Source organism: Arvicola amphibius, chromosome 14 (assembly GCF_903992535.2).
Source record: "Arvicola amphibius chromosome 14, mArvAmp1.2, whole genome shotgun sequence".
NCBI lineage: Eukaryota > Metazoa > Chordata > Mammalia > Rodentia > Cricetidae > Arvicola > Arvicola amphibius.
In genome coordinates this window covers 2,409,954-2,415,953 of record NC_052060.1, presented here as the reverse complement: position 1 = coordinate 2,415,953, position 6,000 = coordinate 2,409,954, and positions in this window count along the sequence as shown.

Below are 6,000 nucleotides of genomic sequence, written 5' to 3'. Positions count from 1 at the left end.
AGTAGTTGGCTTTTGCGGGACTTGGCGGATTTGGGCATAACATAGTCAAGTGCAGCTGAAACAGACTCAGGACAGTGTATTACTACATTCATGGGCGGGCATGCCCCTCAATTGGTAGCGCTTGCCTAAGTGATGACCTGCCCTAAATAAACTGGGCTTGGTGCCTGTAATCCTCGCCAACGCCTGCCAGAGATGGAAACAGTCAAGTTCCAAGCCAGCCTGGCCACAAACAAAATAAAGAGAAGAAAGTGAGAGGTTGGGGAAAAGAAATATAGAGGAAACACGTGACTGAAAAGTTTCTATACCCCATAATCCTCTCTGTTATGCCCAAATCTGCGAAATCCCCGCAAAAGCCAACAAGGAGACCGAGTCCCATATGTAAAAGCAAAGAGCCTTTATTTTAATCAAGTTTGCAAACTCAGTCACTCCGCATGTCCAACGTATTGGAATAAACGGAGAGCCCCGAGCTCGGTTAGAATAGGGTTTTATAGTAAGTAGTAAAGGTGGGGGTGATGGGCTGGAGAGAAGGCTCAGAGGTTAAGAGCACTGGCTGCTTGCTCTTCTGGAGGTCCTGAGTTCAATTCCCAGCAACCACATGGTGGCTCACAACCATCTGTACTGAGATCTGGCGCCCTCCTTTGGCGTGAGGGCATACAGCGAGGCAGAATGTTGTATACATAATAAATAAATAAATCTTTTTTTAAAAAAAATAAGGTGGGGGTGAGAGGTCTCTGAGGTTTTAGGATCCCTGATTGGCTGACATTTGTCTAGGGGTGTCTTGGTGAGTGTGTACTGGCTGGTGGTTCTATCTACAGTGGTTGAAATGTTAGGTATTTCCTTTGGATGGTCTGCTCTTGGGCCATGGTCAGGTAATCTCAGCTTGTGGTTCTTCCTGCAACCAGGCACTGCTTCAGGGTAAACTCAGGCCTCTTGTTAAATTTATCGATGGCCCAGTTCTACTCTAGCAGGTGATATTGGTTGGAAATAAAGAACTTACTTTGGGTGACCTGCCCATACTTAGTTTATCATGGCTGGGCCCCACATTTCCCCCTTCACAAGCAACGATGACAGGACCCAATCTTGGGTCCTGCTTGTCCCTGATTTTAAGAAGGCATGGAACTATTTAAATTAATTGACAACTCTTTAAAAATAAATAAACAAACATTGCTTTGGACTAACCAAGTCTATTCAGGGTTAAGTCACTCCGGGTCCTCCTGCTCACTACATCATCAATCTAAAGAAATCAGAACTTCCGTGCCAAGTTCTGCATTTTCCTGACAACTCAGCTCTCCAACCCCACCCTGAAATCAAGACTCCCTTGAATTCAATGTCCCAATCACAAAACTTCCCACATTGCCTAGCCTCTTTTTTGTTTGTTGCTTTGCTTTTTCAGGGTAGTGTTTCTCTGTGTAGCCCTGGCTGTCCTGGAACTCACTCTGTAGACTGCCTTGAACTAACCTGCCTCTGTCTCTAGAGTGCTGGAGTTAAAGGTGTGCACTACCACCTCCCAACAAGAGGAAAGAGAAGTGTCATATTTCCCACCCAACCCCCCTCTCTGAACTTGCCTGCCCTCCACGTTTATATTTGGGTGGGTGGCACACCTTCATTCCTTTAATCCCAGTACTAGGGAAGCAGAAGCAGGCAGATCTCTGTGAGTTTCAAACTAACTTGAGCTACATAGTAAGGCCCTGTCAAAACCTTTATAGCAGTTCTGGTCTGCTAAATACTTTTTTCTGGGACAGGGTTTCCCTGTGTAGTTCTGGCTGTCTTGGAACTCATGCTGTAAACAAACTGGCCTCAACTCAGAGGTCCACCTACCTTTGCCGCTCAAATGCTGAGATTAAAAGCATGGGCCATTGCCTCTACCACCACCACAATTTGGCAAATACTTTTATGCCCACGCCTCACCCTGGTGGTTCCTACAACAGAATAGGCCACAGAAAGGGAGAGGTCTTCTCAGGTTGAGACAGGGCAGGCCTATTCAAAGGTGTTCTGCATGCTATATCCACACAATCCACAGTGTGAGCCTTGGGGGCCAGATCGTCTCACTCTGCAGACCCAGAGGATGGAGCAGCTGCATTTTGTGTTCCCTTTGGACCACTCTTCGAATCATCCCTTTGCGTGACAAACTCCTGTCCCTCCTACAATACCTGGCATGTCTTCTCTCTGCCTCGCTCAAGTTTGCTTCCTAACCCCTCTGACTTACCCACCTTGTTTTTTCGTTTATTTGTCTGTTTGTTTGTTTTGATTTTTGGAGATGAGGTCCTGTTATCGAATTTCTGTCACTGGTCCACTAGCCAATAGAGAGAAGCAGTTTTTTGACCCAAGGGGCAGAATTTTCATTGGGAATGGGCCAGACTGAAAGAAAAGCTGAGGCCGAAGGATGCACGGCCTTTTTGGACCTGAGGAGCAGGGGCTGCATCTCCTGGATGATTTGGTGGCTTGGTTCAGATTCTCACTTGTGATATTTGTGCACGGACCTTGCTTGTAAATAAATGGTACAGTAATCCTTTGACCATCCTTTATCAAGGTCTTCCTATGTGGCCCAGCCACCCTCTATCCATCTCCGTGTTCTGGCTTAAAGTCAGGTGCACCACACCCAGTTGATATACTACTTTTTTCTTCTTTTCGTTTCTTTTCTTTTCTTTTCTTTTTTCTGGGGGGGGGGGCGATTCCAGACAGAGTTTCTCTGTAGCTTTGGAGCCTGTCCTGGAACTAGCTCTTTTAGACCAGACTGGCCTCAAACTCACAGAGATCCGCCTGCCTCTGCCTCCCGAGTGCTGGAATTAAAGGCGTGCACCACCACCGCCCAGCCGTTTCTTCTTTTCTCTCTTTTACATGCATGGGTGTTTTGCCTACATACATGTCTGTGCACCATGTGCAAGCCTGGAGTCCTCAGAGGTCAGAAGGGGTGGCGTATCTCTGGAGTCTGGGCAGTTGTGAATCACCATTTGGATGCTGGGAATTGAACCCAGCCCTCTATAAAAACAGTCCGTTCTTAACCCTTGATCTCTTCAGTCCCTGATACCATTTTCCAAGTTCCTGGTTCATCCTACGTTTGCCTACATCACTGTATCTGGTTGTCATACATCTGTCCTCCAGACAGCTAACACATTTATTGAATGCTTACTGCATGCCTGATTATTTTCCACCTAATCAAAAGAGAGGCTGAGGGCTAGAGAGATGGCTCCGCAGTTAAGAGCACGGGCTATTCTTGCAGAGGGCCTTGACTGATTGCCAGCACCCATGTGGTGGTTTATAGGCATCTCTAACTTAGTTCGAGGACTCTGACAGCCCCTCTGGCCTCCACAGGTACTGCAGGCATATGGTGCCCAAGCATATACCCAGGCAAAACACTCCTACACATAAAAGGAAACAAGAGGCTGAGAGACTTGTCTCAAGGTCTACTCCTCTAAATAATGGGACCAGCTCTGTCTGGTTCCAAAGCCAGATGTTTTCCAGGCCAACTCACCTCATGGCCATGCCTGTTCAGCCTCCACAGACAGGGCTATCCCCTTCCCTCTTCTTCCCCCCACACTACATTCAGGGTTTTTGTTTTTTGGGTTTTTTGTATTTTACTTTTTTTAGATTTATTTATTATGTATACAGTATTATGTCTGCCCTTCAGGTCAGAAGAGGGCACCAGATCTCATTATAGATGGTTGTGAGCCACCATGTGATTGCTGGGAATTGAACTCAGGACCTCTGGAAGAGCAGTCAGTGCTCTTAACCTCTGAGCCATCTCTCCAGCCCCTACATTCAGGTATTCCTCAGCTGCTGGAAAGCATATCAAGTGGTACCAATGCAGGTTGAGTGGGGTGGTAACCCAAAAGACTAGTCAAGGAATGAAGGACCACTGGGCACATGCCTTTAGTCCCAGCACTCAGGAGGCAGAGGCAGGGAGGGAATTTGGGAGCACCTGGGTCTACAGTTAATTCCAAGACACTCAGGGCTGCATAGAGAAAGTCTGTCTCAAAAAACAACAAAATATGGGGGCTGGAGAGATGGCTCAGAGGGTAAGAGCACTGCCTGCTCTTCCAGAGGTCCTGAGTTCAATTCCCAGCAACCACATGGCAGCTCAGAGCTATCTATGATGAGATTTGGTGCACTTGTCTGGCGTGTAGACAGCACATTATATACATAATAAATCTTTAAAAAAAAGAAAGAAAGAAAATGAAAAGAAAGAAATGAAGGAGAAAAAGAGTGGTTGTTCAATCAAAACATCTCTGAGATCCCAGCTTACACCTGTCAGAGTGGCCAAGATCAAACACACTGATGACAGCTTATGCTGGAGAGGATGTGGAGTAAAGGAAGCACTTCTGCATTGCTGGTGGGAATGCAAGCTGGTACAACCCCTTTGGATGTCAGTGTGGTGATTTCTCAGAAAATTAGGAACAACCTTTCTCAAGACCCAGTAATACCACTTTGAGGTTTATATCCAAAGGATGCTCAATCGTGCCACAAGGACATGTGCTCAACTATGTCCATAGCAGCATTGTTTGTCATAGTCAGAAACTGGAAACAACCTAAATGCTCCTCAACAGAAGAGTGGATAAGGAAAATGTGATACACTTACACAATGGAGTACTACACAGTGGTACTATGCAGGCAAATGCATAGATCTAGAAAACATCATATTAAGTGAGGTAACCTAGACCCAGAAAGACAAATATCATATGTACTCACTCATAAGTGGCTTTGGACATAAAGCAAAGAAAACCAGCCTACAATTCACAATCCCAGCGAACCTAGACAACAAAGAGGACCCTAAGAGAGACATACATGGATCTAATCTACATGGGAAGTAGAAAAAGACAAGATCTCCTGAGTAAACTGGGAGCATGGGCGCTATGGGAGAGGAAGGGAAGGAAGCGGAGAAAATATATATAATTCAATAAAAACAATTTTTTAAAAAAGGTTGCTCCATGTGGGAGACTGGGACGCCAGGACTTTCCCCCTGAGGTTAGAAGGGACCTCTATGGGTACACCCAAGGCTAGAACAGTTTAACTCCAAACCCAATTGCTCAAAGCCCTGAGGCAGCCTCTTGAGGCTCCTCCTCCTTTCCCTCCCTTCCCCCCGCCCCCCCCCATCCCAGTCCTGAGCCGGTCCAGCCTCCAGCCTGTCCTGCTGCTGCCCCCCTGTGGTCACAACCACACTTCTCTGCACAGAGTTAGCTGTAAGGACAAGGAAGCAGAGGCGCCTGACCTGTGTGTGGTGCACAGCTCTTCCTCTCAGTTCAGAGCCATTCAAAGCTCAGTGTGTGTGTGTGTGTGTGTGTGTGTGTGTGTGTGTGTGTGTGTGTGTGTGTGTGTGTGTTCTGTCCTAGCAAACTTTGGGAGCCTGAACAAGTCGCTCCTCTCTGGGCCTCGCTCCTCTCATCTGAAAGGATGCTCAGTAAAGGCTCTTCCAGAGCTGACCTCTTACCTACAAGCAGGAGCCAGCGAGATGGCAACTAGTAAACAGGGGAAATGCTTCCAGAACCAGGAGCCCAGGGAGCGGTGGGCAGAGTCTCTCTTTGTTTCCCATGTAGATCTAGGGAGAGGAGGCAGAGACAGTACAGTAGGACCGAAGGGAGCTCAGGAGGAGCGCTGGCCCAGAAGGCCCAGGCCCTGGGTTCCTGGGTTCTAGCCAGTAATAACTACACAGCATACGTTCAGATCTGATTACATTCTTGACTGTGTGGGATGGGGAGGCCCGGGACTGCAGTTCAAATGCTGCTTAGGTCGCTGCTTGTCCACCAACACTCCTTCCTCTCTCTCTCTCTCTCTCTCTCTCTCTCTCTCTCTTCCACTAGTCTTACCTCCTTCAACATCTATTTCTCAGTGTGCAGGAATGACATGAAAAGTTAATGGCCCCTACCAGCCCCTCCCTACAAAGACGCCTGTGTAAGAGCCAACAGTCATACTCCAGGGGCAGGCAGCCCTGTTCAACCAGGCCCTCCAGCACTTCCCTCTCCACCCCAGGGCCATGTGGCTTCAGGTTTTTTCCTGTCCTCTTGA